Below are 20,586 nucleotides of genomic sequence, written 5' to 3'. Positions count from 1 at the left end.
GGCAAAGTGTTCTCTCACTGTCAACATAGAATGAACTGCTGCTGGAGGTCAACTTGGGTTTTAATTTGCATTAGCACTTACATGCATAGTAGTCCAAGTTGTTGACCTCATGACTTTAAAAAGTAACTCTAAAAAAATAAAATGGCCCTTCTTGGAAGACTAAAGAAAGACATCCAGCCACAGCTGTAAAAAGTCTCATCAAAACAATATACCCTTTTATGAATTACGCCTCAATTAAAAAAAAAAAAAGTAGCCCCAAATAAGAAGCAGCTCTGAAAAAGAAAATATAACTTAAGATATTTGAAAAAATACTTGCAGCTTGATCTGCACTGACAATGATTGTCGAAGCCTAGAATTCAACATTTACAAATTCTCATTCACACACACAAAACACACTATTATCACACAACTTGTGTCTTGAGAGAATCTTCTGCTTTTTAAATCTTTGGCCTCCCAGTCAATCCCAAGTTCAACCAACTTTAACTAAAACTTCACTCAGAATTTCACCAAGCTTTTCACCCACACATTAATGCTTGTCGTATCTTTCATCAACTGTCAAAATCTGAAGCCTGCTCAGAGATCGCCAGGTAAAAGAAAATAAATGAAATACACAGAGGTTATTTCAAAACAGAACATAACCATCATCCAAAAAAAAAAAAGAATGTCACGATTCCCGATTGGGATCATCTTTTGTTTCCCACGTTGGACTATTTCACACTCCGGCCTTGGCCAAAGGACACGAGAGCTGGTTCTGGAGCATACAGTTTCTCACACAGATGTCCCCAGAGGAACACCAGAGACAAAGTCACGTGAGGCCTCTCCTGTACAGAGACTGTCTCACAGGGGCAGTGAGGGAGAACACCCACTAGTTTGTGGAGATCCCTGAGAAAGTATGATTCTTAAAATCTGGACTTTACATAATTCACATCAGCCCTGTTCAGGTACTTACTGGAAGAAAGATGCAGCTGTTTGCCAGAACTCAGCACTCCACTCTAGATCTCTGCTGCCTTAGTCTCCGTCGCGGATTTCCGAGTTCTGGTAGTTACCTGGACCACTGAGGCATTGCCACAAGACTTCTCTTTTGAAACATCCTTTTTCTCTAGATATTAGGATAGCTACACCAGCTTGTTTCTTAGGTCCATTTGCTTGGAAAGCCTTTTCCCAGCCCTTTACTCGGAGGTAGTGTCTATCTTTGAAGTTAAGGTGTGTTTCTTGTATGCAGCAGATGGATGGGTTCTGTTTTCTTATCCATTCTGTTAGCCTATGTCTTTTTATAGGTGAGTTGAGACTATTGATATTGATGGATATTAATGACCAGTGATTGTTAATTCCTGTTATTTTTTGTGGTTGTGTTGTGTTGTCCTTCTGTGGTGTATGTTGGTGTGGGATTATCTATTGCTTGATTTTTCATGGATGTGTTTAGCTTCTTTGGGTTGAATTTTCCCTTCTAGTGCTTTCTGTAGGGCTGGGTTTGTAGACAGGTATTGATTAAATCTGGTTTTATCCTGGAATATTTTGTTTACTCCGCCTATGGTGATTAAGAGTTTTGCTGGGTATAATAGTCTGGGTTGGCATCCGTGGTCTCTTAGTGTCTGCATGAGATTTGTCCTCTTTAATGGAGTTTTTCATTTCCTCTTTAAGGAAAGTTTTTATTTCCTCATTGAGGGAATGTTTTATTTCTTCTTTAAGGGCCTCTATCATCTTCTTAAAGTCATTTTTAGGGTTGATTTCTTCTGTTTCTTCTGTCATGGTATGTTTAGGTCTTGCAGGTGTAGAATCACTAGGTTCTGATGTTGCCATATAGGTCTTTATGTTATTGCCTGTATTTTTGCGCTGGCGTCTACTCATCTTTTCCTCTGTGCGGTGCAGGTGGTGTCTGTGTCTGAGAGTGCCTCTCTTGTTCTAATTTTTAGTCTTGGTTTAGTAGGGGTTCTTGGTTAAATTGGTGCTATTGGGCTGTTTCTTCAGGGACAGCTGATTTCAGTCGGTGAATTATATACTTACGATTCTGGTGATCTGGTTTAGTGGCTGGGTAGCGCCTTCTTCTGTGTTCCCAGGTCACGTTTTATTCATTTGTCAACTCCTCAGCTGATCTTGTTTCTTCAGACTTCCAACTGTAGGCATCTGAATCCTCTCCCAGATGGGTTTCAGCTGAGCAGGGTAGTCTCACCTCCAAGTTGTTGGGTTTCACAGGATCAGCAGTTGGGCCCTGGGATGTCCCCAGACAGAGTGCCCAGACTCGCCCACAGAGATAGCCTCTTCCCCAGGTGTTGGGGCCAGGGGCGTCCCTGCTCCAAGCTGCGTCCGCCCCTCTCTGTCCCCGGGCCTGTCCACTCCTGCAGCCCGCCACCACAGGCCCACCTGTGTCCACTTGTCTCAACTGCCGGGCCTGTATGTCCCTGTCAGCTGCTGCTGGGTCTGTCTGCCTCTGCGGGCAGCCAACGGGCCTTTATGTCCCTGCCGGCTGCCACCGCGGGCCTACCTACCTCTGCTTGTCACTGCTGCCGGGGGCCCATCCACTTCTGCGGGCCGCCACCGGACCTGTATGTCTCCGCCGGCTGCCACCGGGCCTGTATGTCTCTGCCGGTTGCCGCCGGGCCTGTATGTCCCTGTCGGCTGCTGCCACTGGGCCCGTCCCCCTCCGCAGGTCACCGACCTGCGTCCGCCTGTCTCCGCCGCGTGGCCCGTCCACCTCTGTGGGCTGCCGCCGGGCCTGAATGTCTCTGTTGGCCGCCACCGCCGGGCCTGTCCACCTCCGTCTGCTTGAGTTTTCTTATTTCTTGAATCTAAAGGATGCAAGTGTTGCTGGACCTCAATTCTAGGAGTGCATCTCAGTCCGGTGCCAAGAATACTAGTTCACAACGGTCTCCTGGGAAGCAGGTATAAATACCCCTGGGGCAGGAGAAGTATGAGCCATCAGGAAAGACTGTTCTTTTAACTAGTCTGGTATAGTCCTTTTTCTTTTCCACAGACTGGGCTTTTCCTTGCCACGTGGCTGGTGGCTTACCGGCGTCTTCACATGCTGCTGGTCCTAGAATCAGAAAATTTTTAAGCTTCCTAAAGACCCAAACTCTTTCCCAAGCACTCAGAACATCATGCTAAAGCTTGAATATTCTTGGGATAAAAATATTATATTAAAGGTTATGTTTTGGCTGAGGCAGTAGCTCAGTTTCAGTCTCCAACACCACATATACCACTGGTACCATATGCCTGTAATTTCAGCGCTTAGGTGGTGAAGGCAGGTAAATGTCAGGTTTAAAGCCGTCTTTGACTACATAGCAATAGTGAGTTCAAATCCAGCCTGAAATATAGAAGACCATATCGTCAAAACAGAAAAAAGAAAATGATATAAAGATGGTGTTTGCATATATACACTTTAAAAAGAATATTTTCTTGGAAAGGTCACTAGATGGATGCATGTCCTTAAGCTTCTTGGGTACAATGGTTTCTTATATTCATAGATAAATACATTTCTTTACATTTGTTACACAAAATATGCAATCGATAAAACCTTAATGATGTTTATGGAGTGAGTATTTTTATTTGAAGGACTGTTTTATCCCCAAGTCAGCATTCTGCCGAGGCTCTCCGCTACTCCTTTAAAAAATACACGGTGGAGAATTCACACCAAAGGTGGTGCACGCAAACTGAGAATCCGAGTTCTTTGGTTTTATAAATTGGTTTCAGATGATCACAGAAGGGTAGTTCAAAATTTACAGATTGTTAAGCAAGTTGTTCTACTGGGGAATTTTGGTCTGCATATAGCTTCTCTAGTCCAAAAACTGATAGAAAATGTCTATAGTAAACTTTCCAGACAACTTACATTACATTAAAGAATGGTAGTTTGTTTTTTTTTTAAATCTTTTATAATACTTTATAGATTTCAGAAGAGAGGAAATCTGAATTATTAGGACAGACTCCATGGGCATCTAAGATGAACTAAAAACAGAATAGAGTCTCCAAGTGAGTTCCAATCATTTTCACAGCTGCTCAGAAAGCAGAAGACAGATGTAAGCCCTCCATTCCTTTTCATTCCAATAACAAATATTTGAACACACTATCTGCCTAGCATTGTTTGAAACAATGTGCTTCAGCAGTGATACATGGGGAGAAGTCTCTGCCTCATAGAGCTTACACTCTAGTTGTGAGAGACAGAATTAATAGATAATGAAGATAGACAGTATGTATACTACTGTAGGGCAAAAAGGTAGAAAAGCCTTGTGCACACATATAAGCACTGGAGAAGCCAGGAGACTTAAACAATAGCTTACCTCTTCAGTGGATGTTATCTTAGGGCCAGGCCAGTCCTGACAACTGCAGGTGCTATGTTTATCTCAGGCATTCTTCCCAGGCCTTTATCTTGAGTATTGTTTCTGAGTCAACAAGAAACCATCTTACAGATGAAGCCATATGTGCTTAGCAAAGAGCTTCAATGTAAACATGTTTTAAGCTTTGTTGTACTCCTGGGGGCTGAGTTAATTGTTACCTGAATACTTTTTCTTCGCAAAATTATGCTGTAATTAAATATGGTTAAAGTAAAATGATCTGGGCCAGACTTTAAAGGTCCTGGTCTAGCACCAATTACAGTAATATCAATCTGGCTGAGCTGAGTTTCATTCTTGTCTCTTTGTGGATCATTTTTCCTTGACTGTTGCAGAGCCTGTAGGGAATTACCACATTCTACCAGAGAGAAAAACAGAAATCTGGGTGCCAATGGTGCTATAATTTTAGATATGCGAACCAATGAAGCCATTACTAGTGCTGAGATGCTTTCGCACAGCAGGCATAGTCACCATGTGGAATATGGCTATGGGGTCACATAAGTGCTGCCAGTTTTAGGCTAGGGTTTTCACCTGGGCTTCAAGAACTTTTTTTCTCTGTGGTAGATGGTACAGAGCAGGGGGACTAGATTTCTCCAAAAGCTCATGGTATAGAATGCCTATTTCCTGTGCATAGGAGAAATCCTGGTGCACAACCTTGAGGACGATGAGATCATCCCCAAAGAATATTTCAGACTGAGGGAAGTACAAATGTTCTGGGACCCTGCATGCTGGGCAAACTGGAAGAACCAAAGTCTGAGTAAGAATAAAATCGGATCTGAGTGGCATGAATGAAACTCAAAGGTAACAGAAAACAGAAGTGAAGGAACATGCATTAGGAGGGCTGTCCCCTATCTAATCTAAGTGAGCTGGAAAGGCCTGGTAACTGGGATGTGTCATGATTTTAAGAACCTTCAAAAAAAAAATGAGCATAGTGACCCAAGCCTGGAGACTAAGCACTTAGGAGGCAGAGGCAGGAATATCAGAGTTTCAAAATCATTTGTAGTTACACAGGGATTTCAAGGCCATACTGAGATGCAGAAGACAATATCTAAAAAGAAAGAAAAGCAGAACCATAACAGATAACAGAGGATACAAAAGGTAAGCTAGTAGACTAGCTTAAGTGACACTTTGACTTCCTTCCTTGTCTGAGGTGTCACTTCTACTTATCAGGTGTGACCTCAGTAAACTGTTCATTGAGCTTGAGGAGAAGCAGTGGTTCTCCTTCCAGTGCAAGACAGATATTTGATTTTGGAAGATACTTTGATCTCTCTACACATATGCACTCTAAATAGTTTTGCCCTTAAATTTCCCTATTCAATTAATCTGTTACAGAAAATTGCCAAATTATACATCCTATTTTGGGAAATGTTATTGAACGTGTGCTTTAAGAATTGATCTTACAGACTTAAAGCTGCAGGATGTCCATGACACAGGGCAACAATAGAATATCCAAGAGTAGCCCTTGTGAGGGCCCAGCATCAATAGTGTAGCAGAAAACAGAGGCCTTGAACCGGACCAATGCCTCTTTGCAATTAACACTTGCATGTAAGTATATATGGATAAAAGGGTTTACTGTGTGATTCACTATGCCACACTACAGCTTCCATGATGGGATTTTTCCCCTCTCTCTCTCTCTCTCTCTCTCTCTCTCTCTCTCTCTCTCTCTCTCTTTCATTTCCCTTAAGTTTTATTTTATTTTTTGGAGGGGAAGTTGTAAGGGCAGAGGACAGAAGCAAAGGGATGGAAAATGAATGGGATTGAAATGCATGATGTAAAAGACACAAAGAATAAATAAAAAGAACGTTTAATAAAAAGGAAACAACTTCAATCATCCTGATTATGTTTTAAAATTCATTTGAAGCATTTTATATCTAATTTTAGGTGGTGGACACCTTTGACAGTTGGTAATTTTATTCTGGCAAAAGTTTGAAAAATTCATCCTAGTATTACTGAGGCTAACACACTACTTCACTGAGCACATCCTGCTTGTATGTTACAGTGAAGAAATTTATTTTTGTTTTCTCTGTACTATAAACTTTCATAATATACACTATAAGAAGTTGTTGGGAGACCATTATTCATAACTTACTTGAAATAAGAATGTTATATATTACCTATCTTTTCTATGAAAATACACTAATGGGAGAAAGCTGAATAGTTACAAATTCAATTATTCCTGAGATATCTTTTTCCAAGCATTTTATAGCAGAATATATGAATTTGTTGTCACAGGTCAACTCAAAAGTACGAAGCTGACTTCAGCATCTGATCAGCCTCACAAATTAATGTTGGAGATGTAAAAATAACTTTGTTGTTAAGGGGAGCAAACTGGAAAAACAGGCTAATGCAGTAGTTTATGTGTTGAGTAATGTGAGTATCTTAGTAAAATCTGGATCTAGATACAAACTAGATGTTGCCAGCATCTCCTGCAATCCGGGATAGACTTTGGAATAATATATCGAATTTTCTCTCTTGAGTACTCTCCAAGACCTTTCAGTCAGCATGGTTTGACCACTACTTTTAAGCATATAACTAGTCTATAGCTCATGCATGAATAGCAACTTCAGAAAAGAGGCCCATTCATTGAGCAAGTTGGTGAATAAAATTTGGGTAAAATTAAGGCTCTCAAGTACTGATCAACATTTCCCCTGGCATCCCATTAGTCTCATGCTGTAACTGCTTGACAAGAAGATGAGGCCATTATCTTACAATCACAGCTTCAAGATTTAACCAGAATGGGTTTGTTGAGGCCTACTTCTACTATATTTACCATATGCCACACTAATGAATGTTTTGTTGTAGTCTTTCATAGCTAAACCATTCTGAGGAGACAGAGAAGTCAAAGCATAAATATCTAATCTGCTGTGTGATGAGAAGGACATGCTCCTTGAATGAGAATTTCTTTTTCTAATTTCTTTCTTTTCTCCATTTTCTTCTTTGCTTTCCTTTCCTATGGCTGAATGGCTATTCTCTCTCTTTGTTTACCCTCTCAGTTTAGATTAATAAATAGAAGGAAATGAGAAGGAGGAAAATTAAAGGTAAAAAAAGACAAGAAAAGAAGCTTGTAATAGAGAATACAAAAATGCTAAATCCAAAATGCAACCAGGGTTTAAAAACTTTCACATGTATTTCTTGTTTTATTTTCAAAACAATTAGTGTTAAAACCTTCATGTCCCCCCTAATTATTACCACTCAGTTTTAGAACAAAAACTCAAACAAAAGTAGACCATGTCAGTTACATTGAATTGAATTTCTTTACTAGAAATTCAGAATTTTGAAGTAGACCCTCACTTTAAAGTTTCCTTATTTTACATCAGCTGCTTTATGTTCTCCATGAAAATCCTACCTCTGTTTCCCTTCCTTCCTCTCTTCATTACTTCCTTCATTTCCTACTACTCAGGAGTATAGCTGAAGTTTTCCTGGTTCTGCCTGGTTCCTGCGGCCCTGCGGCCGCTTGGACCCAAGTAAACACACAGAGGCTCATGTTAATTAAAACTACTCAGCCATTAGCTCAGGCTAACTATTGACTAGCTCTTACATTTAAACTAACCATAATTCTTATTTATGTTTAGCCATGTGGCTTGGTACCTTTTCTCAGTTCTGCCTTCACATCTTGCTTCCTCTGTGTCTGGCTGGTGTCTCCTGACTCAGCCTTCCTGTTCCTAGAATTCTCCTCTCTGCTTATCCCACCTATACTATACTTCCTGTCTGGCTACTGGCCAATCGGCATTTTATTTATCAACCAAATCAGAGCAACACACGTTCACAGCATACAGAAAGACATCTCCAGCACAGGAACTCACTTTACTAAATATGTAGCTTCTTGTGCAATGCATTTATGCGAAAAAATCTGAAAATTTTATATAGAGAAAAATCTGAAAATTTAGATTTTGCATAGAACTTTTTAGCATGAAGAATTCCTTTGAGAATTTATTCAGAATAGGAGATAGAATACATGTTAAAATCAGAGCTCATTTGCAAGTGCCATGGATAGCATCATCCCACTTCCCAAGACACAGGGATCATCACATTAGAGAATATGGAAAGATTATCAGAGTAAGACATACTAGAGCAATGTTGTAAAACAATGTTTTCTAAACACAATAGTGACATTCCACACATAAACTCACAGCAGCTGCAACTGTAGGCACAAGACCAGTGCAAAATCAAACCAGTCAAAATTTCAATACCGATTGGGTTCATGAAATCCTACTGCTAGCTGAAGAGCTACTGACAATTGGTAAGTGTTAGAGGAAAGAAAGCAAGTCCTATTCATGGATGTAGCCTCTGCTAGGCTATCCATGCTCCATGGAATGGTCCTATACCCACACATGTACTGACAGCATTGATTATACTATGTAGGCTTAAAAAATAATTTGATATTAATGCATGAATACAGGGAAGCTGAAAGAGAGGAAGGTCAAGCTACTGACAAAGGTGGAAAAAATAAAAATAGATTAAATATAATATATTTAATTAATTATTAAATTAAAATAATTAAATTAACCTAGATTCTTCCACAGAAACATTTAAAGCCAGAATGTCCTGGAAAAATGTACTCATATCCTAAAATACTGCAACTGACAACCCAGATTATACTCAGCAAAATTATTAAAATTGAAGGGAAAACTTTCCATAATAAAAACAGATTTTAAAAAATTTATGACTACAAGATGTCTCTACAGAAGCTATTAGAAGGATTGCTTCAATATGAAGTAAAAACTAAATATACCCAAGAGGTCTGAGAGAACAAATAAAAATTGCTAGGGCAGGAATCTAGATGGATCTGAGAAAACATCACTAGATAAACAAAATGACGTGAAGCATTGTTTACCCTTCAAGAGTAACTCTGAATATTAATGGTCTCAATTTCACAATAAAAAGTCAGGCACAAACAGGTTGGGTTAGTAAATGGGATCCATCTTTTTGCTCCACCAAGAAACATACTTAATCAACAGCAGATTCCCACCTTTGGATAAAAAAAAGAAAAAGGAATTCTAAGCAAGAGTAATGAAGAAATAAGCATTCATAGCTATACCAATATCTGACATAACAGACTTCAAAGCAAAGCAAGTCAAAAGTGTTAAGGAGGGACACTTCTTACCCATTAAAGGAAATCTACCAATAGGATATTACAATCCTAAACATACATGCTCCAATCAAAGTGGCACACCCACATATACACATATACACACACACACAAAATACACCACCAACAACAACAAAACTGTTACATCTAAAACCACAGTCTGATCTCAACACAGTGATTTGGGGGTGATTTAAATACCTCACTTTCACCAATAGACAGGTTACCTCAGGGGGAAAAAAACTAACTAACTAAAAATAAACTAAAAAAATGGAAGTAAATTGTATCATAAATCAAATGAATCTAACAAATATCAATATAATATTACACCCTAAATGTTACACATCCAACACTAAAGCATATCAATACTAAAGAGTACAGATTCTTCTCAGCAGCTCATGGAACTGTCTCCAAAATAAATCACATATGAGGAAAAAGCAAGTCTCAGTACATACAGGAAAAGTGAAACAACATCCTGCATATTATCTGACCACAATGAAATAAAGCTATGTATCAACAACAACAGAAACTACAAGAATACAGGAAATTAAACAACACACTAATAAATGATAATTCTGCCCAAGGAAGGAATTTAAAAATTACTGGAAGTGAATGAAAAGAAAAATACAGCATACCAAAATCTATGGGATACAATGAAGGTAGTTCTAGTGGGAATTTTATAGCCCAATGCCAATATCAAAAAATTTGAGGCCTCAAATGATGAATACAAAAGACTTAATAAATAAATAAATAAATGACACCCAGAAACAGTAGATAGGAAGAGTAAAAATCAGTGCTGAAATCAATAAAATGGAAAAAAATCAATACAAAGAATTAATGAAATATATAATTAGTTCTTTGAAAAGAGTCACAAGAATGACAAACCTTTAACCAAATTAATGAAAAGAAAAAGAGGACCCTAATTAATAAAATTAGAGATATAGAAGGAGACATTACAATAGACATCAAGGAAATTCAGAGAATCATATCTCAAAACTCTATATTCTACTGAACTGAAAAACTTAGATGAATGAATCTCTCTCTCATCGCTTCTCGGCCTTTTGGCTAAGATCAAGTGAATCTCTCTCTCTCTCTCTCTCTCTCTCTCTCTCTCTATATATATATATATATATATATATATATATATGTATATATATATATATGTGTGTGTGTGTGTGTGTGTGTGTGTGTGTTATAGGATATATATACCCTACATATGTATGATCCAAGGTTAAAACAAGAAGTAAATTACTTGAATAACTTCAAGATAGAAGCAGTAATTCAAATCTTCAGTCTTCCAACTAAAAAAAGAGCAGAGCCAAATAAACTCAGTACAGAATTCTACCAGATATTTGAAGAACTAATATCAATATTAAAATTGTTCTCTAAAATAGAAAAATGAAACAATATTTCCAAACTCATTGTACAAAGCCACTATTACCTTGATATCAAAACCATACAAAGACATAAAAACAAAACAAAGAAATTATAGACAAGTATCTCTGATGAACATGGATACAAAAAAATATTAATAAAATACTGGAAAACTATTCAAGAACACATCAAAAAGGTCATCAAACAAGATTAAGTTGGCTTCATCCCAGAGATACAGAGATTGTTTGACATTTATCAATCAATAAATGTAACCTAAAACCTAAATAGACTCACAGGCAGAAATCACATGATCATCTCATTACCTGCAGAAATGACCTTTGACAATATTTGAAAATCCTAGAGAATATAAAAATATAGGGAACATATCTCAGCATAATTAAAGCAATATACAGTAAGCCCACAATCAACATCTTAAATAAATGGAGAAAAAAATCAGAACATTTTTTCTTGCACCAAAACAGGTGCAAGACAAGGATGCCCACTCTTTCCTTTCCTGCTCAATATAGTAGTCTAATCCCTAGCTAGAGAAACATGACAAGTGTCTTAATTAGGGTTTCTACTGAAGTAATAAAACATCATGACCAAAAGCAACTTGAGGAGAAAAGGGATTTTTTCAGTTTACATTTCTACATCACAGTCCATAACTAAGTAGTCAAGGATGGAATTCAAGCAGGGCAGGAACCTGGAGGCAGGAGCTGATGCAGAGGCCATGGGGGAGTGCTGTTTACTGACTTACTCCTCATGGCTTGCTTAGCTTGCATTCTATTTCTGTCCAAGACCTCCTGAGCAGGCGTGGCACCACCCACAGTGAGCTGGGCCCACCCACATCCATCAAAAACCAGGAGCATTCCTTACAGATTTGCCTTCACGCCAATCTTATGGAGGTATTGTCTTGATTAAGAGCCCTTCTTCTCAGATGGCCCTCGCTTGTGTAAATAAAAACATCCAGTACAACAAATGAAGGTTGAAAGGGAACTATAAATAAAAAAGAATTCCAAGCATCCATATTTTTAACATTTATTTTTGAAAAATAAATCTATGAAAACTATTTTAACTTATACATTCTACTTCAACTTTTGTTTCTTTTCTTCCAATGTGTTTCTTTAAATGCAGTTAATTACTGTGTATGTGTACTTGTGTGGTACACATGTGTTAGAGTGTGTGCAAGTCAGAAGACAACTTGGGAGAATTGCTTCTCTCTTTCCGTGTGAGTTTTGGAGATTTATATCAGGTTGGTGGCAAACACATTCACCTGCTGAGCCATCTTACCATCACTGCAATTTTTAAACTTTTTTTTTATTTTTTAAGAGATTATAATTATATCAATTTCCCCTTCTTCCTTCCAACTCATGTCATTTACCCTTCCCCTTACTCTCATTCAAATTCAGGGCCTCATTTTCTTTGTTGTTGTTACATGTGTGTATCTATGTCTCTCTCTCTCTCTCTCTCTCTCTCTCTGTCTCTCTCTCTCTGTCTCTCTCTCTCTGTCTCTCTCTCTCTGTCTCTCTCTCTCTGTCTCTCTCTCTCTCTCTCTCTCTCTCTCTCTCTCTCTCTCTCTCTCTGTGTGTGTGTGTGTGTGTGTGTGTGTGTGTGTGTGTGTGTGTGTGTGTGTGTGTGTGTTCCTGACTATATAAATAAAACCAGCATGGGCTGGAGAGATGGCTAAGCCGTTAAAGGCTAGGCTCACAACCAAAATAAATAAAACCAGCCAGGTCCATATAATGCCTGACCATCTGGTATTGGATAGCCAGTTGGTGTGATCTTCTCTGAGGAAAACTTTTTATTTCTACTCTCAGCATTCTTTAATTACCTGTAGTGTTTTGTCAAGGGTTGAAGCCCTGGGAACTTTCCACCCCTGCCTGTCAGCATGTCTCCTGGTGTTGTCCTTGATCAGGTTCATGGTTGTACAGCTGTATAGTGAGACTTCATGGGAATAACTTCTCTGAAATTTCTACTAGAAACAATCTCACAGCAATCTCTGTTTCTCTGGCTCTAGGGTCTTTCTTTTTTACGCCATGGTCCCTTTGCCTTATGTACAGGAGTTGTCTTACAGAGATATCAGATCTGATGAGATTCCATGACTGTGTTTTGATTAGTTGTGATTTTCTATAATGGTCTCCATTTTGCAAAGAGAAGTTTTCTTGATGAAGAGTGAGAACTACTTTATTTGAGGGTATAAGATAAATATTTAGAATTTATTTAGTGATTATCCTGATTTCGGAAAGTGACAAGTTGTAGCTTCTCTTGCAACAGCCATGACTTTGCTAGTGCCAGGTCATTTGCTAGGTCTCTAGTACCAGGATCAGTTTCCACTTTGTTAAGTGGGCCTCAAATCCAATTAGAGAGATGTTAGTATCACAAATGTATGTGCACCACTATTACATCCTTTGAGTTATCATGCCTATCATAACTGGGTGGGACTGCTGGCTGCTTTCCTTTTTTGGAATCATGCATGGTACCTTCTGGTATCATAAAAGGGAGTTTTCAGGGAGAAGGCTTTCAGGTCAGATCCAGCTGTGGTCTTCCGCATCATGTGTGGGAAGTCCATGTCTTTAGCAGTATATACGTAGCTTTAAACTCTACAGGGCATCCAAGAGCAATGATAACAGTATATTTTTGAGTCTCTTTGACAACACTGGCCAACAAATCAAAAGAGATCTTTTCATGCCTGGTGCTGCAGTTTTGTTAGGTAGTCTACGATTCTTTGTGGGGAACATTGTCAGCTCGGTGGGGTTTTGTTAGGTAATCTACGATTCTTTGAGAGAGCATTGTCAGCTCTGTGGGAAATTTTCATTTAAACTGTGTGTGTGTACCTAGACTTAAGTATATTATAGTATTCTTAGGTATGTAATTAATAACATGATTTCTTAATACTTTTTTAGACATCCTTCCTATTATTTTGCTCTACTCCCACATCTCCTCTATTTATCTCTCTCCTTCCCAATTAATGTCACCCCATTTTCCCATTTCACCTTCAAATCACTCGTTTTCTGCTATTCCACTCTCTATCATTCCTCCATCTCCCCTGCCCACCTCCACCACAACGGTCCCATTTTACATTCCTAGTTTTGCAGTTATTACAGGTTAAATACATCTGCAGATTTGGAGTTAGGAACTGTAGAATAGAAAGCACATATGGTAATTGTCTTTATGGACCTCGGTGACCCCACTCAATATGATCTTTTCTAGTTTCATCTATTTAACTATAAATTTAATATCAGTTTTCTTTACAGCAGAATGGGATTCCATAGTGTGTATGTACCACATGTTCATTATCCATCCATCAGTTGAAGGACATTCAGCTTATTTCCATTTTCTAGCCATTGTGAATAGAGTAGCAGTAAACGTGCTTGAGCAAGTACCTGTGAAGTAAGATGTTGAGTCCTTTGGGAATATGTCAGAGATTGAAATAGCAGGGTCATATGGTAAATTTATTCCTAACTTTTGGAGGGCTTAGCTCATTGATTTATGGAGGGTTGGACCAGATTCTAATCCACAAACAGCGACTGAATGTTCCTCTTTCCCATATCCTCTCCAACACTGGTTGTTTTGTTGATCTTTGCCTTCTGAGTGGTGGAAAATGAAATTGCAAAACTCTTTTGAATTGCATTTTCCTGATTGTTATGGATGATGAATATGTTTTCAGATAATTATTAGCCACTTTTATTTTATATTTTGAAAACTCTATTCATATTCTGTCAGTTTTTACATTTTTTTTTTTTGGTTTGGGGAGATTTGTTTGTTCTGTTTTTTGAGTTTTTAATGTATTCTGTATTTAAATCCTGTCAGATGTATAGATGGCAAAGATCTTGCCCATTCTGTGGGGTTCCTTTTCACTCAATTGCTTGTTTCTCTGGCTGGCAGAAGCTTTTTTCATCTCATGAGGCCCCACTTCTCAGCTGTAGACTTCAATTCCTTGGCCAACAGTGTCCAATCAGAAAGTCCTTCCCTACACCTGTGTCATACAGAGCACTGTCTTTGTTTCCCTGAAGCAGTTTCAGTGTTTCAGGTTTTATGTTTACGTCTTTGATCCATTTGGAGTTAGTGTCTGTGCAAGGTGATTGACGCATGTCTAGTTTAGTTCTTCTGCATGTGAATATGCATGTTTACCAGCACCATTTGTTGAATATGTTTTCTACAGGATGTTTTTGGCTTTTTCCCCAAATATTAAATGTTTAGAGTTATGTGCATTCATGTTTGGTTCTTTTATTTTGTTACATTGCTCCACATGTCTGGTGTTTATGCAAGTACTGTATTGTTTTTATTACTATGTTTTTTTAATATATTTTTATATCTAGAATGATAATCCCTATGGTTTTGTTCTTTTTGCTCAGGATTGTTTTGGCTATCTGATATCTTTTGTGGTTCCATATGAACTGTGGGATAAAGGTCTTTTTTTTTTTCTATTTTTGTGAAGAATATGGTGGGGATTTTTATTGGGATTGTACTGAATTGGCAAGTGGATTTTGGTAGAATTGATGTTAACTATACCAATCTATGAGCACTGAATTTCTTTCCATTTTCTAGTATCTCTCTCTATCTTTTGTTTATACATTTAAAGTTATTATAGAGGTCCTTTACATTCTTGATTATGTTTATTCTCAGATATTTTATTTTCATTTTGAGCTATTGTGCATTGGAGTGTTTCCAATAAGTCTTTCTCTTTATGCTTGTTGTTGGTATATAGAAAAGACTGATTATTTGCAAGTTGACTCTGCATCCTGTCATCTTGCTGAAATTGTTTATTGTTTCCAGAAGGTTTCTGATATAATTTTTGGTATCTTTTACATACAACATCATGTAATCTGTAAGTAGGGACAACTGGACTTCTTCTTTTCCTATTTGTATACATGTAACTTTACTCTCCTGCCTTATTGCCCAAGCTCGTGCTTGGAGCAAAATATTATAAAAGAGTGGAGATGATAGAAAGTTCTATCTTGTTTCTGACTCCGGTGGGATTGCTTTTAGTGTCTCTCCGTTTAGGATAGTATTGGCAGGAAATAGATGGAGCTGGAAACAGTTGTTTTGAGTGAGTTATTCCAGACCCTAATGGCAAAAAGTCACATTTTCTCTTACTTGTGTATGCTTGCTATAAAACCTTAGATATGTATGTATCATTTGTAATACACAAGGAGGTCAGGAAATTAGTAAGGGGCTTTGGAGAAGGGCTTTCATAAGAGAGGAAGTGGAATGAAGTGGTATAAAGGCTTAAAGAGAAGTAATTAAAAATAAAATTTTAAATTGGGATGGGGAATTGAAGGAAAAAACAGAGGGAGAATAAAGGGAAGGACAAATAAATAGAGTTAAATGAAATTACACTATAATAGGATGACAATCCATTCTAGACACACACTACTCAGAAAAATAACACAAAAGCCCCAGTGCAATGAATGGGTTCCAACTTTTTAATTTTATTTTTATCGATAATTTTTTTTCATACAATATATTCTGAGTATGGTTTTTCCCTCCCCCACTCTCAGTTCCTCCGCAGCTCCCTGCCCACCCAAAGCCACAGTCTTTCTTTCTCTCTCTCATTATAATACAAACATCTAAAAATAATAATAATAAGAAACAGTAAAAACAAGTGAAACCAAACAGGACAAAACAAACAGAAAAGAAGAGACATAGAAAAGGTACAAGAAACACATACAGATGCACAGGTAAACATATTTGCACACACAGAAATACTGTTAAACACAAACTCAGAAATTATATTCTAGAACAAAAGACCTGTAAGGAAAATCAAAACAAACAACAAAGAAGAAAAAGTATTATGAGAAAAAAGAACTCCAAAAAATACCATTCAGCTTGCTCTGTGCTGGGCACCTCCTGCTGGGTCTGGGACCTGCCCTTAAGTGTTGTTTGTATACCAAGTGAGACTCTGTTGTAGGAGAGTAATGGTTCCCTTTTGAGATCTTATCAGCTGAAGATACATTGTGGTTTAGGGATACATATGGGCTTGTGTCCATTTTCCTATCAGTGCTGGCACTCCGTCTGGCTTAGAACCTCTTTATGCTGCCTATGCATGCTGCCACAGTCTCTGTGAGTTCCTATGTCTGTCAGTCCTTTTGTGTTTAGAAGGCCTTGCTTCCTTGGTGTCTTCATTCTCTGCTGGTTCTTAAAATTATTCAACACCCCGCTCCCCCCCCCCGACCATTCCCTAAGTCCTGAGATGAGGGATTTGATGGAGACATCTCATTTAGGACTAAGTGTTCTAAGGTCTCACACTCTCTGCAGTGTCCAGTTGTGTATTTCCATATCTTCACACCTACTGTGGGAGGAAGTTTCTCTGCTGATGGCTGAGCAGGACAGTGAATTATGACTATATCAGAATATCATTTGAAGTCATTTGATTGCTCCATTCCTTTATCAGAACTATATTATTTGGTTTTCTCCTAGGTCCATTGTCTATGTAGTCTTAGATTCTTGACCATTCAAGCAGTGTTGGTCATGTGTTCCATCCTATGGAGTGGGCCTTAATTCCAATCAGATAGTGGTTGGTTAACCCCCCAAACTTTGTGGCACTATTGCACCAGTATATCTTGCAGGCAGGACACCTTTATAAGAAGAAGGTTTGTAGCTGGTTTGGTGTTTACTTCTCTCTGCAGGTAGCATACAGAGTACCTTCCGGTACCAAAACACTAGTCAGGAGGGGTAAAGGCTCTAGGCAGGTACCAGCTTAACTTCTCCATGTTCAATGATTTATGTAGGCATTGTATTCAGGAATAGGATTATTATCAGTTTGTGGAGAACAACCAATAGTCTTGGAAATAGATTGGGGGCTTTTATGGGACACCTTTGGTTAACAACTCAATTTCCAGTGTAACCCATTCCTAGAAATGGAGGATTCATTTGACAGCAAGAGATGTTGTCTTAGTGTTCTATTGCTATGAAGAGACACCATGACCAAGCCAACTCTTACAAAGGAAAGCATTTAATTGGTTGCTTGCTTACAGTTTCAGAGGGTTATTCCATTATTATTATGGTGGGAAATAGACCTGAATGACTCTGGAGCAGTAGTTGAGAGTTTTACATCCTGATCCTCAGGTGACAGAGAAAGAGATTGGGCCTGATGTGGGCTTTTGGAATCTCAAAGTCCACTCCCAGCAACATGCCTACTCTGAAAAGGCCCTATCTCCTCCAATAAGGCTCCATCTCCTGATCCTTTCTAAACAGTATATCAACCGAGGTCCAAGCATTTGTATATATTATCCTATGGGAAATATTTTCACTCAGCCACCACATTCTACTCCCTGCCTGCCCCTCAGCCTGTAGCCATATCATCATGCAAAATGCACTGAGTTTAATTTCAAGAATTCCCATAATCTTTCATATTTTCAACACAGTTAAAAAAAATCCAAAGTCGCTGCTGTGATCCAAGGCAGTCTCTGTGGTGATATTGTGTCCCCTAATATATTGTGCACCTTAATAAACTTATCTGGTGTCAGAGAACAGAACAGCCACTAGATAAACATAGAGGCCAGAAAATGGTGACACTTACACCTTTAATCCTAGTATTCCAGAGGCAGAAATCCAGTCCTGGATCTCTGTGAGCTCAAGGCCACACTGGAAACAGACAGGCATGGTGCCACACACCTTTAATCCCAGGAAGTGATGGCTGGAAGCATAAAGTTGTATAAGGCATGAGGACCAGGAATTAAGGTCCTGTTAGGTTTTTACGTTTTTGAGCAGCAGTTCAGCTGAGATTCATTTGGATGAGGACACAGAGGCTTCCAGTTTGAGGAAACAAGATCGGCTGAAAAGTTGGCGAGGTGAGGTTAGCTGTGGCCTGTTCTGTCTGATCTTTCAGCATTCACCCCAATATCTGACTCTGGGTTGGTTTATATTAATAAGACCTTCTAAGAATTCGTGCTACAAGTCTCTAAACTGTAACTCTCTGAAAAAAAATCAGAAAGCATACCTAATACTTTCAATCTACAATAACACAGAATAAACATCACCATTCCAAAGGGAAGCAAAGAAGCATAGTGAGGAAATAAGGAAATACTGGACCAGAGCAAGACTGAACAGAGAAGCTTTTAATACCTTGACTTGCTCAAAAGAACTAAACCACATGTTTAAGATGTGAAATGTCCCTGAGACATTTCCTACTACATACCAAAACATAGTATATCATATAAAGGATGAACAGATCTGTGGTAGTAGGGCCAGGAACACCTCAGAATTGTATGTGTTCTGAAAAAAGACAAAACAAAATATCATTTAGTGGGGAAAAGATTGACTATTATAAATATGCTTTGGGGGATACTAGGCAAACTACTGAAAGAAAACTCAACTCACATCCTCCTCTCTGGCTCCACCTACAAAGTATAGTTAGAAAATGATTGTCAAGCAGGGGGAAGGATCTTAAAGGTAAGTAACACAAGAATCTTACAAAAGCCCTATTCATCAGAATGGGAAATAGTACTTCTGAAAACAGGAAAACACAAAGAATGACTTACCCTCAGATATTTTTAAGCATTATAAAGCAAATTAAAAGGCAAAATTCCAAGTACAATGTGTAGTTTTGGATATTAAATTATTGTATATACATAACATTTGTTAAATGAATAAAAAGTTTACATGTACCACAGCAAGGGGTAAGGAAAGCAAGAAGACTGGAAGTAATTTATTATTAAAAATTGTATGTGTGTTTTCATTATCAGAAAATACTTCCATTTGAGCATGACAAAAAAGCCTATTATTTAAAAATATGAAAGTAAAAATGCTTAATCTTTCCCCAAGCTGTGTAAAACATATCCATGTCTCTCCAGTACAAATGCTACCACAGGCATCATACCTACAGGGAATGATTTTCCCAGATGTGGGAAATGTGATCAGATGAATTTGAGTGAAAAGGGAATCAACTTGCATGATGTTTTTTTTCCCTAATTCTCCATGAGTAGGTAGATAAGTTGACAGATAACAGAGGAGTTGTAGGGAGAGGATTGTAGACAGATGGTGGGTAGGGACTAGAATAAAATCCACATAATTGTTAGTACTATTTCTTGATTATAATGGGTTTGATATTTACTTCTAAGTATTGCAATTTGCTCCATATTTTTCTAGACGTACAATGAATATGCATTTTACTCACATGTTTCAGTAAAAATATAACCTTTTCATTTGCCTGTTTTTCCTCTGTATTCCAAAAGGATGCTGTAACGCAACACAGATCCCAAATATGAAGACCTAGAGATAGCGCTTCTGATGGGAAAAGAGTTGGCTTCTTTTCATAGACTGAACTCAGACCAAGGTTCCTGCTACTTACCATGAATTTATCACTGTTACAATTTGTGATATAACTTCTGAATAACACTCCAGATATTTCAAGAACATGGCACATGTTCTTTTCTCAGATGAACCCAGTTCCTCTTCCCAGCTTATCACAGTTCAGTCATTTCATGAGCCAGGCAGATCACCTTAAGATTTGGGGACAGTATATTACTCTTCTCATTCATGCCCCACCCCATTACTGCCATCCTTTCTCCCTTAATTTTTTTCTCCCTGGCATTTACCACAGTAAAAGTTAGAGCATAGTTATATACTGCACTCTTGTCAGAATTTTCCCCATAGAACGCAAGAGTTCAGTGATGCCTGTAATCAGGGGCTTTTCTCTGTCCCACCCAGTCCCACAGCCATTTCCAAATAATCACTCAGAGCCTTATATCAATTATACATGTTTGGCTGATGGCTCAGGCTTATGACTAACTTTATTCATAAACGTTTTTATTCATTTCAAAAATGTTATGTATATATAATAATTTAATATCCAATCCTATA

At 38.2% G+C, this 20,586-nt stretch overlaps 1 pseudogene; it reads left to right on the top strand.

Moving 5' to 3' along the window:
• Positions 1-10,453: 10,453 nt before the first annotated feature.
• LOC121831276 (U2 spliceosomal RNA) lies at positions 10,454-10,622 on the top strand (annotated as a pseudogene).
• The last annotated feature ends 9,964 nt before the right edge of the window (positions 10,623-20,586 follow it).

Source organism: Peromyscus maniculatus, chromosome 7, assembly GCF_049852395.1.
Source record: "Peromyscus maniculatus bairdii isolate BWxNUB_F1_BW_parent chromosome 7, HU_Pman_BW_mat_3.1, whole genome shotgun sequence".
Classification (NCBI taxonomy): Eukaryota; Metazoa; Chordata; class Mammalia; order Rodentia; family Cricetidae; genus Peromyscus; species Peromyscus maniculatus.
Note: the sequence above shows the minus strand (reverse complement) of the source record. Positions and strands in the feature narration are given on the sequence as shown.